This window comes from Catharus ustulatus, chromosome 2 (genome assembly GCF_009819885.2).
Source record: "Catharus ustulatus isolate bCatUst1 chromosome 2, bCatUst1.pri.v2, whole genome shotgun sequence".
NCBI lineage: Eukaryota > Metazoa > Chordata > Aves > Passeriformes > Turdidae > Catharus > Catharus ustulatus.
The window spans coordinates 14,470,886-14,490,895 of record NC_046222.1 but is presented as its reverse complement, the minus strand read 5'-3'; positions in this window follow the sequence as shown (position 1 = coordinate 14,490,895).

Below are 20,010 nucleotides of genomic sequence, written 5' to 3'. Positions count from 1 at the left end.
TGTAGAATTTGATGTGCTTGTTTATAAGACAAAACTTGAAATATATCTCCATTTTTAGGGGCTCTTAAATGTTTGTTGAACTGGGGAAAAGAGAAATTTTACTGATTGAGTAGAAAGAACAAAAAAGGAAACAAACATTTTCAAACATATTATTTGAACATAACATATAGTCTTATTTCTATGAAAAATGGCATTTTAAATTTAATTAATTTTAATTCTAATTAAGTTTGGTTTTCCAAATTAAAGTGAGTCTCTATGGAAATTCATCCAGGTTTGACAGAAGAGGGCAGTGTTTCTTTTCAATTGTGCATGGGAAACATGCATATTATTTTAAAAATCAGTCCCTAGAGAGCATTTTCAGACAATGAATTTAAATGTAATAAATGCCCTCTGAATATGCTACTTAGTAAAAACAACAGGCAATGAAAAAACCAACACTGCTGTTACTTAATTGCTGTCAGAATTGTACTGACCTAAGGAACATCATGTTAACTTTAACATGCTACATAGATGATTGATTTTTGGGTTCAAAGAGGAAATCTATGAAACAACATCTTCAGTTGAAAATGGTAAACTGATAAAAAATTAAGCCTAATACTGATGTTTTTTGGAATGTACTAAGGATATTAGCATTAAAAAAAAAAAAACCAAAAAAAACCCCAGCTTTGCAGTAATTCACATGAATCAGTAGGGATGATCTCGCATGTCAGGAGATGTCCATGGTTCTGTAGTGTCCCCTCTTACAGAGCAGGAAAACTAAAAAGTATCATCACGGTTTATTAATGGAATGAGAGAATTAAGTACCTCTTTTACTTGAAAGACTCTTACTGAGCCCTGGTTGATTTGAAGCTAATTATTTATTTTATTGACCATTTCAAATAGAGATGCTTGCCAAGTCTGTGCCTACATGATTGACTTATTTCAACATCCTGAGTAGTTTTTTTTATTTCTGCCCAAAGAAATATTACAGGGACAGGTTTCTCCCTTTCCTCCTTCTTCCTATCAACATCTTGTGCTAAAGCTCCCTCTTCCCTGTATTAACACTGTGCTCTTGTCTGTGAGAGCTTTAATTCAGCAGGGGATGGATGCACCTGATAGCTACTCTTCGGGGAATACTGAACTTCTGTATATCCAGAAGATGAGGTCTGTTCATACGGACATAGGGAACCAAATTTCTTCAGTGTGTAATGAAAGTGAGTGTGTAAACAGGTATTGAAATTTGGTCTGTTTAATGGTGGAAGCAATGTCTTCTGTCATTTCCACACAGAATTACAATATTGCTACCAGCCTCATTAGCCTCTTGTCCAAAGTAAATCTTAATTCTAAAAGAGTCCTAGCAACAAAATGGCTGTGCAGAGAGCAAAGCAAAAGTTTAATTAAACAACTTAATAATGGGAAAAAAAAAAAAAAAAGGAAAGGACTTAAGGAAAGAAAAGGCATTTAGAAGTTATTTATCCTCTTTCTTTTGTTTTAGAAGTCCATTTCCTTTCCTTCTCTGCCTATTTCTCAAAAAAAAAAAAAAAAAAAAATTCACTTTGGGGAAAATGGTTCTGCAATCCACACTTTCCTGGAAAGGCAGTAGCACAGAAAGTGGTGGTACAAGACTCTCAATTTACTCCAACTGCATGAAAAAAATCCTGCTGTAGTATTCAGCTTTTCCTTCCTCTACTGCTCACAGAAATACAAGTTGTAAGCTGCAGCTCACTTGAGCAGGAGACAGTCTATCAAACCTGCACATGTAAGCTACCAGAAAAGTCCTCACATTTTGTGGAACATGAATTTTATGTAGCAATATCTTGAATGCCTTGGGAAACAATGAACTAAAGGGAGAAATTCCACATCCTACTAGTAATAGCCCAAAGAACCCTCTCGTAAAGCCTGGTGGGGTTTTTGGGGTTGTGGCAGGAGCAGTGAAGGCAGAGATTGGCCTCTGAGTTCTTTAAGTGGTCCTATATCTTCTTCTGCTCTTACCCTTTAGATGTCCATCAGTGTGAATTGACTCTTCATAGCAAGATTCTACAATAAAAGCCTTTTCCCTTAAGCCTATGTATCCTAATACAAGCTTCCCTTGAGATACAGGTGGCTCAAAGTTTTCTGGTTAATACTTACCCTGCAACTGTCAGCATTCTTAGTTATACAGCTGCTTGTCAAAGAAGTCAGAATTTTTAAATATAATTAAGCATACTTGGAATAAAATTCTAAAACTGGCATTTGGTATGGCCCTAGGCCTAAAGATACATGAGATCAAGTGCAAGATGAGATACACTATTCTACAGTAAATACTTTGGGGAATAAAAGTGTTCTTTTTCTTGGTTATAAGGCCTTTGTTTTTACAGTAGTTTACAGCATTGATCGTACATCCTGTGTGCTTGTTTGGTTTTTACAGTTTCTGTTTATATTACTTGGCTTCTTTGGATTCACACAGCTTCATTCATGAGCAGATAAAATGGGAAAGCACAGTTTTATCAATCTTCTGCGTTTGTTATCTTGAAAAGAAGCTACAAAGTTGTTATAATTTCTTTTCTCTATAAGTTCCATGATAAAAATTCTTGGCTTTTTAGGACTGATATCCAAGCTGATTTTAACTTTGCTTCTGTATATGAATATAATCCAACTTGAAGAATTTTTGTGTTTGTAGATAAAACTGGAGAATAATCTGTACACATAATCTATGGTAAATAGAATGAAATAAGGCTAAAATTTGGAACAAAGTTAAATATTGAGGAGTTAAAAATGCTATTTATTACTCAACACATTGCACATTTGTCTTTCTTAAGATAAATTCAGAGTTTAAACACTGGTTGATTGACAAAATTTTGAGGATAGGGCTCTCATGCTTGTTAACTTTAGAGTTTAGAAAGCATATAATTCTATCTTTTACATTTATTTGTTACACAAAACACAAATAATAAATAATAATCATTAAATGAACATGAAAGAAAATGCTGTAGAGATACTTTGTAGTGAATACTGAGGCAAAAAATACTATATAGATACAGGTATGTTTATGGAGCTAAAAAAATCTTATTGTGATAGACAGCAACTGAAAAGATACATTGTTTTTGTGTTCTCTTGTGCAGTTGCTGTATGTTTACCTGATGCTCACAATCCTGAAACCTTTACCACTGAAAACCATAGTGAAAGGAAAAAAAAAATACATTTCCAGATTTTTTGTTTTGCCGAAGGTGAGAATAAAGATAAATCTAATGTCATCACTTGATAGTGTTACTCAAAAATTGCACTTCTCATACAAAAATTGCAAAGCAAATTGAAAATACTTGGTTAAGTAACCAGCAGACACCTCTTGCAAAGCAGAAAATGTAATTTCATCACAGATAGTAAAGTTAAATAGTTAACCAAAGCACAACAGAAATGTTAATGCTGTTTTACTGGGGGAAATATTAGAAACCTGCCCAGTCCTGACACAAATATTTCTATTTTAATATTTTTTGGCCTATGTCATAAGGTGTGCTTATATATCACAGCATTGATTTTTGCTTTTCATAAATATATGAGAAGAGTCTTGAACTGGCTGCAGTTTCAACAAAAAACTATGTTATCTCACTCTTATGAGAAGCTGGAAATGGGTGTTTTAATTGGCCAGAGGTTGCCTTCAATTGCCATTTTTTACTGCCTTCCTCACACACCTTTTTGAAGGCAATCTCTGGCAGGATGTTATGGCAGTACATAATTAGTTGATTTTGAATAAGATTTTGGGGTGTTATGTGTATCCTAATTTCAAGATAAAGAGGAATCTGTGGCCTTCCAAGGAAGTGTATGGGGGTGAGTGGTTGTTTTAACAGAAAAGATTAATCTATTAGGGACTAATGTACTAGTTTGTGTTTCTTGAAACCTTTTTGAAATACAGTATTTTTATTTTCCAATTACTAAAATCAATAATGGAGAAATAAAAAAATAAATAATTACACGTAATACACAGTAATGCCTTTCCTTTGACTACAATATTTTGTGAAGATTTCTGAACAAGCTTCAAAACTAGGGCACTGTGTGCTTTCAACTACTTTAACTTCTATTTTCTCTACCTCCTAAATTCATGTCTTTTAAAGAAACTTACTTAAAAAGAAAGTATGTGCCAAATTACTGTTTCTTCCCTGTCTTACACTTAAATTGAAGATGGTACATGGCGTTCAAATCCTTGCTGTAACTGAAGACAAATCGTGCTTATGAAAATAAATTGAATTACATTATCAAAAAATCTTAAATGAAAGGACAAACATTTTCTTCTTTCTTTTAAAGTTTCTATTATTTTATTAAATTCTTTGTATTTTGTGACACAGATACATTTATAGCTGTATTATTTTTGCTCTCCATGATTTAAAGGAAGTAATTAGTACAGTGACAAGTAGAACTTGAAATAAATTATTTAATCTGGCCAGGATAATAATCAGATAGCTCCTCAAATGACTAAAGATTTCCTAATATTCTTGGAGGTATAGAGTTGATTTTAGTGTTGGGGGAATTTTATTGTGGGGGAAGTTTTTCATTCTGTTGTCACGATTTTAGGTGATTATCTAAAATAAATGTGAATCAGATATGTGCTGGCAACAGTCATTTATAGAAATTTGACTGATAGGGATTATTATGAACATGCCATTTGCAAAACATTTCTTTCCTCCTTGAACTTTGTTCAAGACTATTAGGGATTCTTCTCAACCTAACAAAGGCTAGATCTGGAACACAGTTTATGAGAGATACAGAATGAGAACAATAGGAAAAAAACCTCTAAAAGGTAATGTCTTCTATTCTTTCAAATTACCATATTTTGATTCTTGTAATTATTTTCTAAACTAAGTGCTGTTTATCCATTCTTGTTGTATGAAATCATTTATCATTTAGGTGAAGCCCACCATGAAAAATAAGGAAGTCTGCAGAAAATTATAATCCCAAATGTATATATGTAAAACTAATTTGAAAAGTATGGATATATATCCATAATGACTTTATCTCATGGATCCCTTTAGCTGAATCAATTAAATGTTGAGGTGACCTGCTGCATGTTTGAAAATGAAATCTGGATCCATGTCAGGCAGTTCTACTGTGTTATAAGCTTTATAAAAATAATCACAGTACTTAATCTTTCCACTTCCAAAAAATGTGCATAAGCTATTGGTTTAAAATTTCAAGGAACCATCATGATGTTGACTTTTATACACAACTGTGTTGAAGAGTATATAGCTGAGCAAACTGTAATGTAAAGAGCTAGAATGTATGGCTAGTGTTGTGAGCTGCACATTCTATTATACTGTCCTTGACAAAAAAAATTCCCTTTGATTTTACCCCTGTTGCATGTCAACCTGTGAAAAACATGAAGCATCCTTATTTTAATTTCAGCTATCTGTATCTGTATTTATTTAATAGCAGTATTGCAGGGCAGTTAACAATAGAAATGAAAATGTTGTAATATGTTGTGCATTTTTGTCAAGACCATCTTGACATTTTTCACTAACCAGCTGTATCTGAAGGAGTTTTGTAACTGTTCTGTTGCTCTTAGGGGTGATTTGATACTGTCTTGTAGAGAGACTGTAAATAGGCTTTTGGTGTTTTGTGAAATAGGGTGAAATATCTATCTATAAGGGTTTCCTTTACTGTTTTGGTGGTAGAAAGGAACAAACACGATTTTCAGACCAAAAATATTAGAAAAATATCAAAACATCCATATTGATAATTTGAAACAGAGAACTAGAACTCACATTTTTTTGCTTTGGGCAATAGATATTGAGTTTCTATCAGAAAAAAACTCCAAATCCAAAACAACAAAAAGTTAAATCTACAAATAAGTTGCACCTGCACACTCTTTTCAGTCCAGCTTTTATTGCTGAGGAAAGGTTAATATGATTCCTTCTCCTTTTGGCTCTAGGTTATTAAATCCTGAAACTGCTGCTGTGAAACTGGTGCTGAAGTAAAATCTCCACTGGGGCCTTGCTAAAACAAACTCTGTCCATATTTACTGCCAGTTTTTTGTCTGTGTTTGTGCTGCCATTATCCAGAATGTCAGCCTTGTTCTGTGGTGGGTTCTTTTTTTTGCTATATGATTTGCAAACTCCAGCACCAGGAATTTGTGTACTGTGTCAAACCTCGTATTTTCCATGGAATTCTGCTTTGTTCATCATTGCACCCTTCTCACTCTCTCTGTCTCTCTTTCTTAAATTTCTTGGAAATCTTAGAGAGCTATAGATATATTGATATAAGGAAGATTATCTACTCCTGTTTCTTTTCATAGAATGATTTAGCTTTGAAAGTACCCTTAAGACCATGAAGGGTAACCATTCCCTCAGCACTGGCACGACCACCACTAAATCATGTCCCCAAGTGCCACATCCACATGTCATTAAAATACCTCCGGGAACGATGACGACACCATTCTCTGAGCAGGCTGTTCCAGAGCTTAACAGTCCTTTGAGTGAAAAAACTTTTCCTAATGTCCAATCTAAGTCTCTTCTGGTGCAACTTGAAGCCATTTTTTCCTGACCTATCCCTTGCTACTTGGCAGAAGAGCCCAACCCTCACCTGGCTACACCCTCCTGTCAGGGAGTTTTAGGGGGTGACAAGATCCCCTCTGAGCCTCCTTTTCTCCATGCTCATCTCCCTCAGCTGCTCCTCATCAGACTTGGGCTCCAAACCTTCCCCCAGCTCTGTTGCCCTTCTCTGGACTCGCTCCAGCCCCTCAATGTCTTTCTTTTAGTGTTATTTACAACAAAGTCACAGAATAGCTCAGTCTGCACAACAGCTATTGCTCAATGACCATTGATGAAATCTATAGCACTCTATAAATCCCAATAGGAATTTAAGGCATCTCAAATTATATTTGAATATTTATTATTTCAAATGCTGATAGCTTTGCTACAAATGAAAGAAAATATTATCTTTATGAAGGTATTCTATTCAAAGTTATTGAGGCTGGTGGATATCTGGGGTTTTTTTTTGTTTCAGTATCTTCTGGTTTAACTATACATTTTATTAAAAGGAATATGCATAAATGGGATTAGACTTTGACAATCAGTAAAAGAACTGGGTGATGAGATGCTTTTAGTGAAGCTCAATTTTATTGCAAGATTGTTTTCTCTTTTTTTCCCAGGAATTATCTGTATACTGTGCTGGAATTTAGAACATTTCACTTAATTCCCTACTAGGGTAAGAATCCTATTGATTGAAGGGAAACTAGATTAACATTAACTCACAGGTCTCTTGTTCTCTTTTTTTTTCTTTTCCCTAAATGTTAAAACTTCTTTTTTTCCCAGAAACACATCTGGTTAGTTCTTGACCAAAATCAATGCCAATTTTTCTTCCCCACTGCTTACCTCTGGGAACTGGGTCTTCCCCATAACTCTTCTTGGCAACAGTGTCTCTGTTACTAATCTAGAAGAGAAGAGTCATCTAACTGAGCTGTTGAGGTTCCTTTGTCTTTTTCTATCCATGGCATAGTACACTCTATCCTGCTGTCCCCAAAAAATTTAAAATCCCCAACCAGTATGCTTCAGTCATACCAAACTGAACAAATTTAAGAAACTTTCATTCCTGAGTGTTGTGAGAGTATCATTATCTTCAAATGAGAAAGATAATAAAATTTATACACACACTTTGTAATGTTCAATTCAAAGTTGACCTATTCTTGCAATCTAGGCATCATTCTCTCAGAAATTAAAAATTCTGAATACCTACAAATCAATGATGATTTGTACAGAAGCCAGGTTATTCTCTGAAAACCTATTTTCGTATTTTCTTTGGGCAAAAATACTAGGAGAGTCTTTCTTCATAATTATAGGGGTCATTAGCAACCTTTCAATGCAAGGGAATCAATAGTTTATTATGAAGTGGGAATATTGCTGTTAAGGTTTGGCAGGAGAGCTGATAAGGACTTAAGAGCTCTTAGTGGAATTTTCTGAGTCATTGAAACTCTTCATGGAGAAGAATCAATTTCAGCTAATTTCCTATCTCCACTTGGTGAAAGTAGTTTCTAAATTTTTGTTAACCAAATGAAAAATTATTTTTATAAGAAAATAGCTAATAAAAGTAATAATTGATGAAACTGAAAAAGAAGAAAGATTTGAAGTGGTCTACCTAAAACTATCAGTATATTTTATGCTTTTATTTCTTTCACAACTGCTTCTGAGGGCTTGATTTTGTTTGATTTGTTCTGTTTGTTTGATTTTGTAACAGAAAAAATACCATATATTGAATAATTATATGCAACAGTGTACTGCAGAAAAACAGTGGAATGTGGTTTTTCAGATCTATTTGAAGAAAAGAAAAATCTCAATCTCTGGAGTTTTTGTGCTGTCATCAAAGTTTCAGTATATCTCAGAAAGTCAATGGTTTATATTTTCTCTCTTAGTCATAGAAAAAAAAAGCTCTTTCTATTTTTTTTTTTAATTCTAATTTGATTCCTGACAAATCCTACTTTTCTTAACTTTCCAAATATGAGTATCTCTTTCCTAGAAGGAATGCTTTTCTCACCCTTTTAATTAATTTTGTGTTTTACTTTTAGGTTTACTACTCAGATTTGTCTTTTTATTTTTTTATTTTTTTATTTTATAGCTACATTTCAGTTCCATTGCCAATGTTTGCTTAACTCATGTGCTTTTCAGTTTTGTTTCTTCTTTTGTATCTTAAACTACTGGCCTGGCTATCTTCACAGCAATATTTTACCATGTAAGTATCTCTCCATACTTTGCCTATTAAAAAATAGGTGCAAAAGGTAAAAAAAATCCCTTCTTACTGCTGTAAAAATAATGAAGAAAATTTATTTATTGTTTTATCATATACAATATATAAAATTATCTCTTTAAGCTCTATGCACAGACTCAGTCCTTTGAAAAAGGCTGTCCTTTTAAAAGATACTGTCCTTTTTAGATGCCTTTTAAGATGATGGCTATACATAAAAAGGATTTATATTTTGAGTCTCTTTGGAGTTTTTTGCTGTGTCTGCACTAATTTCCTATACTTACTGGTCCTTGTACCAGAGGTAGAAGTTTTATATCTCTGGAAAGTATCTATCAGATGGTAATATAAGTAATTATATAATTTTATATTTAGGCAGCTGTTAATAAAATAAGGATCTGGTAGAATCTTACAGGTACTTATAATGAAAGAACAGCACTCAAAAACTCTAAGATTTTCTTGTACCAAGGGAAGAGGACTCTTGTGGAAATCACTGTATGATACAGAAAATTATTTCCTATTTGTGTAGAAATGCTTTGAGAATATTATTCCTTTTAAGAAGCAAATCATGCAATTCATGAAGAATATACTGGCCTTGTGAGGAAAAATCCATTTATAAACTCTTATATTTAATTTTCTGATTATTTACTTTCAAAGAAAAAAATGGTTGAGTTTTGATTAATCAAACCTCTCTGGTTTCTTCTGGAGTGAAAAGGAAAGTAACTTATCTACAGCAATGGATCTGTAGGCTACTTGGAACATTGCACATTTGGTGAGTCAGTGAAATATTGTAACTGTACTGTTGGGAACATTGATGTTTAAACTTTTTCCCATATGGCTTTGGATATGAATAATATGTTTTAAGTTATATAAGGCAGCAAGAACTATGGTATCTATGAAAGAAAAATGGAGAATTAGGAGACAAAACGACAATAAGGTGCAGAGAGCATTTTTCAATGCTAAATGGGATTATAAATTTCAGTTATTACACATGTGCTTAAGGACCAGTGTGCAGCAATGTGTTGGAAGTAGGAATACACAGTAATGAACAGCTTCTGCCCAATATTATTGCAAGATTAAAAAAAAAAAAAAAAAAACAACAAAAAACCAATACAACAAAACAAAACAAAAGAGAAATGAACTACTCCATGAATTAGTGGACACACTGCAAGCAACACAGTGGCAGCAACTGCCTGTTCTGTGAACAGCAATTAATTTATTTGTCTATGATGGGAGGCTTATCTGAGGGTTTAACCAAATTGAAAGCAAAGGGTGTGCCTTTGGGGAAAGGAAGATTAACCATAAATTAAACCTGAGACAACAAACCTTGGCTGCTCTGGCCAGTGCAGAATCACAAGGGCTACCCATGAGAGAGCTACTAGAGCTGCGGAATGCAAAATGAAATAATTTTAGCATTTTGAATATTAAATTGCCTTGTTCTGCTAAATGATTTCAATTATTTCCATTTCTTTCCTCACAGAGACGTACACTTTTTTGCTTGATAGCAGGATCTTTGCAAAAGTAGGTCAAGATTCTGCATGCCAATTGTAGGTGTAGCCAATATAGAAAGAGATGGAGAAAAAGGTCATATGGCACAGAGCAAAGAGAATAATAACAAAAATGTTATAGACTCCTGGTTTTACTGCTTCTATTCCTGAAACTTGAATCCCTAATTGTTGGAGATTTTTTTACCTCAGATAAGACAGTGGTAATTGCAACTGCATGAATATATATGTATACCTGTATGTATAAATTCAGATAACATCTGTAAACTTTCAGCCAGGCTTGACAAGGCATAAATAGGTTTTGATACTTTACTTGCAAATATATGCAAATTGATCTTAAGCTGAGAGAGACAAAACATGGGGCAGTGATGTAAATCAAACAACCTGTTGACTACAAAGGTGTTATGCCTAGTTAAATCACGATATAATTGGGACTACTTAAGTTTCAAAAGTACATCTGAAAAATTGTTGCCTTTTAAATACTGATGAAATCCCTCTGCAATTATTTTGGTTTCAAGGGAAAAAGCCAGAATCAGTTTGGGATTATGCTAGTATTTCAGCTTCTTTTATAAGCAATACAAGACAGCACATCCTGGACGTCTACACTTGTAGTAAAGTCACTTGACTATGAGCTTTTTTACCAGGTACACTGCAATCTTCGTCTCCCCTCTGCCCTTTTTTGTGCTGCACAGAATATTCTGAGTTGGTGAAATCTTGAGTCCAGCTCTGGAGTGAGACACTGCCATGGAAAAAAAAAAACATTTCTTGTCACACACAAAACAGGGCTGTGGATAAAACTGTATTGGTTTCAGTCTTAGTCAGTCTTAAACTGTGCATCACATTCTTGAGAAAATGATACTAAATTAAGGAAATACAGGACCCCATGAGAAAAATTCAGACACAACTCATGAGTTTGGGGTTTTTTAATATATCATCCTGGTTATAGAGACTTTGCTTAGCTGAGAACTTGCAAAAATTGAGAAATCGTGTGAAATTTTTTTCATGGAAAAAAACAATGGCAATGAAATTTTGACAGTGAGTTTTGTTAGTGTTTTATTTAAACAAATTTCCACAACAGAAAGAAAAGAAAATCTAGTAGCTCTTTCATATTTGAATGTAAAGTAAGTCATCATTTGATATGTTCTATTATGATCAAATTTTTAAATATGGGGTACTTTTAATTTTAAATATTTAAAGGAGGCATGCACTGGCTACTCAAGTGATTAAAAAAATGGAAGCAAGAAGTCATGCCTGAGCATTCCCCATCAACTTTATATTATCTTTAATTACATCAGTCCTGTACTCTATAAATTTTTCCATTTCAGCTCACAATAGTTTCAAAAATAAACCTAAGTGAAACCTCTCTGTCCCTTTGAGCAATTAATACATATTCTGCACACTTTAATTTCAGTTCTACAGCAAAAAAATTGGCTTAGCACCTTTTTTCCTCTTCTTCGTCTTCTACTGGATGCTAATGTGACATAAAAATTAATTTTTTTAAAGTATAAAGAAAAAGATGGAACAATGTGCTGCTTATGGGTGGGATATAGTCAATTTTCTTTATAGTATCTTGTATGGAGTTCTGTTTTAAACTGCATAACCTTTCCCCAATTCAAATTATACAAAACAATGATTTTTGTTTCAATTTTTTGTTTCAAAATTTGTAGAAGATCCTGTAGTTTATACCCCATTCCAATATGCTTCATTTTCTCCTAGCTGCTTTAAAATCTAGCTTTTTCATTGTCCATCATTCTCTACCTTGAAATATGCCTCTATAAACATGTCTTCCAGTAGTTACACTCTCACAGGTTGCTACTTTCCACTATTTTTTCTGTAACTCTTTGTAGGATGAGGCTTGATGGTACAACAAATAGGAGACACCAATACAGAACACGTTGCACTCACAGCTGCCAGCTAGGTGAAATTGTACTAGTGAAATCATTCATTAGCACATTAGGTTATGAAGGTGGCTCACTGATGAAATTTGATCTCAGTTTTTAATGATTCCCAGAGGAGGATATGATTCAATGAGGTAACTCCATAGCAGGTCACCATCCAGAGGCTGTGGAATGCTCCTGTCCAAGTCTCCTCCACTGGCTGGAGATGGAACTGAGGGGGGAGGATCCAGTCCCAGCCTTGGTTCCTGAGGGTGTACACTGCAGAAAAGACAAAGTCTGCCTGTTTCTTCAGCTCTTTATGCTCTCTTTGGCACTCCAATTTGACTGGACTCAAATCTTCCTCAATCCAGTACTTATGACACTTTCTGATTATGACTTTGTTACTCCTCCATTTCATAATGTGTTTCTTAGCTTGATGACCTCAGCCCAATCAATTCTGCTTTTTTCTTTTTTAATATTTCAGTACAACTTCCCTCTCCTGCCCACTTTTCTTGCCCCAGACTTTCTAACCATCCAGTTCTAGTTTCTTATCTGGCAGCTCTGCCATCCCCTTCATTCATCTGTGGCTCTGTGCTGTCTCATTGTCTCCTGCTTTCCAGGTTTTGGTCTTAGCCTTTATTTTTAAGCATATTTTGGCACTCTTACACAGATTCTTCACTTCTGCCTACTTTCTGAACAGCAACTTTTTCCCTTCTTAAATCTGTTCATGCCAAGATGTTGCCGCTATTGTTGATGGGCTCAGCCTCAGCCAGTGTGGGTCCATCCTGCAGCTGCCTGGTGTTGGCTCTGTTGGACACGGGGAAGCTTCTGGCAACTCCTCACTGAAGCTACCCCTGTAGTTCCCCTGCTGCTACCAGAACCTGGCGTGCAAACCCAATACAACTGATCATGAAGAGTTATTCCTCTCAGTTTCAGCTGATGTATAGGCAGTGTAGGCATGTGGTTTGAAACACTGATTGTGAGTTCTTACCCTGCCTCTCTCTACAAATATAGATTATTTACTTACTTATTTTAGAAACAATTAAGATTTAAAGCAAAGGAATTTCCATCCCATCTGAATGTTTATCCTATATTGCTCTTAACAGTGTAAGTTGATGCCATTATTAGAAACTGAAAATAGGTTATTCTGATAAATGTTGATGGGAAATTGTGTTAAGATGCATGAGTATGTGTTTATTGTAAGTTCTGTATAGCCTCTTGGCTTTAGTGGGATTACAGGACAGTAACAGGAACCAAATCAGAGACAACTTTGGGGAGCACAGCTGAAGAGTTCTGAGAGCAGGGGCCCATCAGAATATATCAAATAGCATAATCAGTGTGTGTAATGATCATATAATGCTTACATAAATTCCTCTATTCTGACTGATAATAGCCTTCAGCTAGAGGCCATTTGCATTCAAAATAGCTACAGAGAAATTGGTTTATTGGCTGAGACAATTCTATACCTATATAATGAAGAATAATACATTTTCTTGCAGACTACACAAAATTAATTTATAATATAGAAGGCTTTTACAAATAGAAGTATCTCAGAATAGTACATTTGGCCATAGTACACTTGGCCTACAGCCAGAACTCCTACTAATGTATTTTGTCTGAATACAGATTATGTTCAAATTACCTTCTGTCAGAATGAAGAGTACATAGAAATACAGATCCTGCTTATAAGAAACTTTGCTGAAGCCAAACCTACAGAAGAATGGGAGGTCTGGGGATAATCATGGATTGACCAAAATACCATGAATAGCTAAATTAAGTTTTCTGTACATTTTTGTTTGTTTGTTTGTTTGTTTTCTTTTTCAGTTGTGTTTACCTGGTATTAGTGTTCATCTTTGAAATGCAACTTCCCTTCTTTAGTTTACTTGTACAAAAAATATTTTTCCCAAACATTGGACTAACTGATGGTCATGGTGAATAAAGTCCAGATTTTAAGATTTTAGAGTTTTTTCCTTCTTATTTACAATCTAGTACAAAATTTGAGATATATTATTTACTTCATAAATCAAAAACACATTAATGCACACCTGAAAAATAGCTTGATACCTCAAGATGAGAATACTGTCCTTCCAGGAGTAAGAACTTTTAGTGCACATGAAAGACAAAACTATGATGTTGATGAGGATCCATTTTTCTTTCAGATCTAGAGCAAATGTTTTTTGGTCATCCCTTTCTTAAATGTCTGAGCATAAAGACAGTAGAACTAATTTTACTGCAGTATTTATGGATGGTGTACAGGTCTGTTTATGTATTTATTTATTTAATATGCTATAAGAAAGTTTCTGAGACAGTGAAACAGACTGCTTGAGCGTTTCAAACTTTACTGAGATGGATTTTGTTGCCCCAGGAATGCTGCAGCTGAGTTTTATTCTCAGCATGCCTAAAATTTATTAAGATGTGCAGATGAGACAAAAATGTGAGAGACTATTAGACCCATGGAGGAGATGGAAAACAATATTTTCACAGTAGGATTTGATGAGTAGAGAGACCAGGAGAAGGAATTACATACCTGAGTTTACTTCAAGGCAGACCTAAACAAGATAGTGGTGGTTTCACTCAACCATCATGCTTCAGCTCACTGCCCAAAATCACTTTGACTTGGGCAAACAACAATGACACTGTGTTTATTCCGTAATTTTAAAAATTTACTTACATTATATATATTCTTAAATATCTGCTCCTGTTCATTTGGATATTTTCTTTCAAGTGGGAAGAGTTATTTTTCCTCTTACTTGCTACTTTGTGAATTCTAAGGGAATTAAGAAACTTCTAACTGTATCAGTGGGAAATATTTTGATGTTCTCCAGACTGTCATGTATACAACAATGATGTCAATATTTTTATTAACTCTCAATGACTCCTATAAGCTACAAGTTGCTCACAATGTCAGAAAAAGAGATTGAAACAAAGAGTTCTCTGTAATGTAGATTTAATGGTAATGTAATATGTGAAATCCCTCCTAAATGAATATAGTTGGAGTGAGCTCCACAGAATGCTTCCAGGAAATCTTGGAAACAATAAGGTAGTACTGGCCCCTTTTTATTGTAGAAAAGGTTTTGTATAGCATAACAGTCAAAGGTAAACCTGTGGTCAACAAAATAGCTCCAAAAATGATGGAAAATAGACTACCAATCTAGTTAAATGATTAGTTTATGAATTTATTTTTTAATCTTTCCCTTCCCATTTCTATGTACTCAAATTCCAGTGAAAAATTATACTTGTAAATAGAAAACTAATAAGTAGTAGATTTTTTTCACTTCAGAAATATATTGTTCAATCATACCTTAACTAATATCAGCAAATGTTACTTAGTTTGCAATTCACAAATCTCCCTCAACATAAACACTACAGATTAATGGAGTGTGCTTCTCATTTGTCCTGTAAGTATTCCATATATAAAATCAAAGCAAAATAGTTTATCTGTATGAAATGAATTATTTTAGTCTTAACATTATGGAATACAAGATCATAAAAAAGTAATTGTTCTGTCAGTAACTAATTCTTTATTTAAAATGATGGCATATGTGATTAAATTCAAACTTACAACAATTTTAATTAGACTAATGAAAACTAATTATGAGTATTTCCAGCCACATTAGGAATATCAGTTCAGTAATTTGTCTGCTCTATATTTAAAATCCGCCTGTATATTCCAATAGATTTTTTGGTAAGATTTCATGGTAAAAACATGACATAAATTATGAGAAAATCAGACAAAGTAAATAACTGAATGTCCAGATAAAAGATTAATGCAGTTTAAAAATTCATTATGTATCTTGTCAATGTCCCTGTAGTAAATATTTCAATATTTGTCCCTTGCTGTTGTGATGGCTTGGCAATAAGTAATCATGACCATGGTGTTGGTAGCACCAAAGAAATGGACAATGGGAAAACAAAATAAGATTCGTCTTCCTTGCAACTGAAATGGAAAATTACTATTATATGACCATAACTGATTATCTTCTACTCTGAATCAATCAGTAACAGCTCTGAAGGGCTTTAATAGCTGGTACACTAGATTATCTTTTTTATTTAGAATTTGTAATAATATTTTTTTAATGGAAACAGGATTTATTTTGTGTTATAAATTCCCAGTAATTAAATTCCAGATAATTTAATTGTACTTAATTTATTTATAAAAATATAAAAAAACATGTGAAAGGCTAGAAAAATTGTAAATGTATCCAACAATAATAAATTAATCTCTAAATAGTCAAAACATTGGCTTATGAAAACACTCAAAGGAGACAAGGAAAACTGACAAACCTGTGTAAGTATATGTGCCCCTCCCTTCTCTGGTATTACAGTTGTTAAATAACTTTAACCACTTTCCTTACATTTGAAATTCTTATAAGATCTTGTTAAGAAAACATTCAAATAATAACCAATTTCCACTGAAATTCCCCTTTGAATGTTTTCCTCAAAAGTGATGGCATGGGTCCCTGCCAAAAATTTTTACAATTTCTTAAAACATACTGAATTTCAGGATATATATGAAAGGGAACATTTGATTTTTTCCCTTGTTTAACTTAGTACAAAATACTTGAAATTTATTTTAGCTGTTGATGAGTTTATTCACCCTGATTAATGAAAAGAACTCTGTGTTACCCACTGACTTTCTAGAAGAATGGAGAAATGTGTTGAAGTTTGTGAAAGTATTAACTCTTTAACTGCACTGTTTTTTATCCCTCTGAGGCTGTGTGAAACTTCATGTCAACTTACTTGCTGGTTTACTCTTACTAGTGGTACAAAGAATCAATGAGTCTCATTTTTTGAAGACATTTTACATTACTAATAGATCATCATGTGAATAGCTGTGTGGTTACCTAAGAATTTAATGCTACATTAATTTAAGGGGAAATAAACATTTGGAATAAATGTCACTAAGTCAAATTGTTTAACTAAAGGTTTTCAGGAAAGTGGCATTTATTTTCCACTTTCTTTGACATTGTGAATTTTCATTTTGAGTGAGGGCTAAGTAACTTTTTATGTGAGGCCAGTGAGCAACTAATGCACCATAATAGTGAGAATCAGATTCAGAAATTATTAGCTTAATGATTAAGAGCAATCATTATATCTGTGAAAAGTCTGCAGCCTAGAACAAATAGACTTTTGTCTTTCAGTTAAAAGGCCATAAAATTTCTATATAGGTATTTTCACCTAAAGTTTAGAAGGCCAAGAGTTCCAATATTGGACCTATTTCCAATTTAATCACTGAAATAGGGTGCATGACTTCACATGGATTAGAAAAACAGTAGGGAAAAGCCAAAGGTTCAGCCTATGATTTTATGGGGATTACTCAAGTATTTAATATTTAAAGATAGAAAGTGTTTTTTGAATATATTAGTGCAAGTCATATACAAAAACGGGATTTACATTCCATAAATGTGCATAGATAATGAAACAATACTTACATGGAAACACAAACAGATAATAATTTATAAGTAGGAAAAGACTGAGATTTGATTTACTTTAACAAAGTATCTATTAAACTCCTAAAGTTAGTTCACAAGTGGCCAGACCCACCATTGGCCAAAACTGAGCCCATCAATTTTTGGCAATGATAGCACACCTCTGTGATAACATATTTAAGAAAGAATAAAAACCACCATGCAACAGCTGTGAGAATGGAGTGAGAATTTGTGAAACAACTCCACAGTCAACAAGGTCAATGCAGAAGGAAAGGGCGGAGGTGGTCCAGGTGCTGGAGGACATTCCCCTCCAGCCTGTGGACAAGACCTTGGTGATGCAGGTTGATACCCTGGAGCTTGTGGAGAACAGCAGGGGAGCAGGTGTGGCCGAGCATGGACATGCCCTAAAGGAAGCTGCAGCCTCTGAGGAACCTGTGCTGGAGCAGGCTCCTGGCAGGAGCTGTGCTCTGTGGAGAGGAGCCCATGCAGGAGGAGTGACCTGTGGAGAAACCTTTCAGGAGCAGTCCACTCCTGAAGGACTCAGCCCATGGAAAGGACCCATGCTGAAATGGTTCATGAAGCATTGTTTCCCATGGGAAGGACTCCACACTGGAGCAGGAGTAGAGCATGAGGAAGAAGGAGTAGCAGAGGTGACATTTTACGAAGTGACTATAACCTCAATCTCCTGTCCACCAGCACCACTTATGGGGGGCAGATAGGAATTATGAATACAGTTATGTGTTGAGTTGGGCAAGAAGGAGGTGTGGAGAAGTGGTTTTAGTTTAATGCTCCACTTAGATTCATGTGATGGGGGAAAATCCCACATGCAGTCATATGTCTGGAAATTTATTGTTAAAATCTCTGTTTTTCTTCAGTTCCAAGTCATGATAAAGAAAAAAGAGAGAGAAGAGAAGAGAAGAGAAGAGAAGAGAAGAGAAGAGAAGAGAAGAGAAGAGAAGAGAAGAGAAGAGAAGAGAAGAGAAGAGAAGAGAAGAGAAGAGAAGAGAAGAGAAGAGAAGAGAAGAGAAGAGAAGAGAAGAGAAGAGAAGAGAAGAGAAGAGAAGAGAAGAGAAGAGAATATTGCTGTGTGTTTATCCTCTTGTGGTTTTGCTCTGTCTTAAACAGAAGATGTAGTTTCATGAATATATTTTGTATATTATCAAAATACAGTGGAGAGAGAGAGACTGTGTACAAGGGCATGTAGAGACAGGGTGAGGGAGTATAAAAATTAAATACTTTCACAGGTGACAAGTACAACTAGATTGCAGTGATATGAACCTACAAATTAGAATTATAAACAGCAGACATGGATAATCTTGTCATTCTCCTCATAGTTCATTGTATTTGCTTCTGTGTTGTTTAGGGCTTTTGCTTTCTTGGTTACTTTTGTTTAATCCCTGGATTTCCAAAACAAAATGTAAAATTAGCCTTTTCTATTTGTCATCTTGGCAAAAACAGGAGTCATGGGGAAAAGTTGTTGATTCTCAGTTGCTTCTGCCAGCAATCACAGTGATTTCTTCAGAGGAAAAAAAAAAAGGAATCCAGATCTTTTTCCTGGCAGCATACAGTATTTTTGTGTTAATTTGAATCTCTACACTGATAATTGAGAAGTCTGCTGTTACACAGTAGCCTTTGAGGGCAAATTTTCCTGGAATGACAAAAACAAGGGAGCAGATGGGGAAAAATACAGTATGACACAATCAGAAATAAAAAAAGGATTAGAAAGAAATTAAATTAAAAAAACAACAAACCCATACTTCTAAATTTTCTGCTATGAACCTTTGCCAGAAATTTGATACTTTTTCTTTCCCTTCCCTTCCCTTCCCTTCCCTTCCCTTCCCTTCCCTTCCCTTCCCTTCCCTTCCCTTCCCTTCCCTTCCCTTCCCTTCCCTTCCCTTCCCTTCCCTTCCCTTCCCTTCCCTTCCCTTCCCTTCCCTATTGAGTAGAGGGCTGTTCATGGCAATAAACTATACTAAAAAGATAGCCAATATTCTTTTAGGTGAAGGCTGATCAGTAGTAGCTGATCCAGGACCGGCGCACAGCACCTTCAGAATGTATAAGGAGGTTAAACATTTTCTCATTCCAGTCATACTTACTGCTCTCTGATTTGACTTGTAAAGCATCTTCTGTTATCATGGGTAATACCAGTGAAGGTTATTTCTAAGTAGATAGTGGTAAATACTTGTTGAATTTAATATCATGATGATTACATCTTAAATGACGGTTTTGAAGAAGTCTTTTAAATAAAAAGCTCTAATTTTTTGCTTCTTCAAATTTTCAGTGATTACTACAAAGTCTGAATCTTCATTTCTTACAAAAAGAAAACAGATGTTTCCATGCTTGTAGCTGATTTTATAAAGCAGCTCATTATCTGCAGAAATGCCAAACATTTCCTTTGTTTTGTTCTCATATGCTTTCATGTTATGTATACTTTTGGAAGGCTTGTACTAGACAGTACATATGTTTGAAGTATTAAGTACAAGAGATGTAGCCTAATCTGTCATTCTGAATCACCTTTGC